This window comes from Canis lupus, chromosome X (assembly GCF_048164855.1).
Source record: "Canis lupus baileyi chromosome X, mCanLup2.hap1, whole genome shotgun sequence".
NCBI lineage: Eukaryota > Metazoa > Chordata > Mammalia > Carnivora > Canidae > Canis > Canis lupus.
The window spans coordinates 73,378,847-73,380,446 of NC_132876.1; the positions used below are offsets into that span (position 1 = coordinate 73,378,847).

At 43.8% G+C, this 1,600-nt stretch overlaps 1 pseudogene; it reads left to right on the forward strand.

Annotated features, from left to right (window-relative positions):
* Nucleotides 1-295: 295 nt before the first annotated feature.
* On the forward strand, nucleotides 296-1,109 carry LOC140628192 (WASH complex subunit 3 pseudogene; annotated as a pseudogene).
* The last annotated feature ends 491 nt before the right edge of the window (nucleotides 1,110-1,600 follow it).

Below are 1,600 nucleotides of genomic sequence, written 5' to 3' on the forward strand. Positions count from 1 at the left end.
CGTCTTACTGAGCTCCATGTGGTCTGTCCCTCCAAGCCCTTCCTTCTCCAGGCACAGCCTCCTAAGGCACCTGGCTGGCTCCCTCTGGAACTCCTGCAGTCACCTGGCCCCAGTGGCCCCCCACCCATCGTGCACACTGAGACCTTGGTCAAGAGTGTCCCTTACCAGGTAATGTGGGTTTCTCTTTGGTTATGGAATTTTTCTTTAATTTTTACGTAGCTTAAAAAAATATAGTTAGAAATGTGCTCCTGAATTCCAAATGTGGGCCCAGGGAGAGGTGTTGGCACATTGTTGCCGGGTTGGGCGGGCCCGGTTTGGGAGGGCTTTGTGGGCGAGACCCTGGTCCCCCACCCGCTGACAACATGGATGAGGATGGGCTTCCTCTCATGGGGTCAGGCATAGACCTGACCAAGGTGCCAGCTATTCAACAGAAAAGAACAGTTGCATTTCTAAACCAGTTTGTGGTGCACACTGTACAGTTCCTCAACTGCTTTTCTACAGTTTGTGAGGAGAAACTAGAAGACCTTTCTCTTCGTATCCAGCACATTGAAACAACTCTCAATATTTTAGATGCAAAGTTGTCATACATTCCAGGCCTAGATGATGTCACATTTGAAGTATCTCCTGTAAGCGTCACTGGTGTCACAAATGAATCACATTCTGAAACTACTTCAGAGAAATCACAGCATAACAGTTTACAAGACTCTGTACTACAGAGAAGTGAAGTAACACCAGAAAATATCTTAACTGTAGCCAAGGACCCAAGATATGCCAGATATCTCAAAATGGTTCAAGTGGGTGTTCCAGTGATGGCAATAAGAAACAAAATGATATCAGAAGGACTAGACCCAGATCTTCTTGAGAGGCCAGATGCTCCAGTGCCTGATGGTGAAGGTGAAAAAAATACAGAAGAAAGTTCAGACAGTGAATCTTCTTTTAGTGACTAAGCTTAATTTTGATAACAGTTACATATACATGTGTAGGTATACATATACATTCCATAAGAAAGAAAACCTGAACTTGAACTCTTAATCATAAAACATCAAATGGCCATATATCCACCACCAAACTTCTTCTATGTTAAAAATAAATAAATAAAGCATTTATAACCTGGCAAAAAAAATCCCAAGTCTTTCACCTAAGTGATCCTTGAATTTTGCAGTCTGCCCCAGGGTTATTTGCTTGCTTCCTCTCTAGGAGTAGGGCAGCATCCTCAAGTCTCTATCACAGGCAAGCCTGAGGATCTCTAAAACTCCAGTCTTTGAGACCTGCTATTTGTAAAACTCATTAAAATCATCCCCTCTCATTTTCCCAGCGAATGGCTTTGGGAAGTGTTCTTGTGTGTATCCCTGTGCACTCCACACTCTCTCTCACCTTTCTCCATGACCAGGACTCCCCCTCCTCTGCAGCATCCAGGATTAATTTCTCCTCCAAACCACATCTCTGCACTTCCTATATTCCTTGATGTGGCCTCTTCTCTCCCTCTAGCTGTGCACTTTGTTCTCTCAGTCCTTGGGTTGATTTCTTGGATATTCAGAATTATTTGATAATTGTCTAACTGTTTCAAGGGACAAAGCAAACCTAGGGTCTTCCTACTATG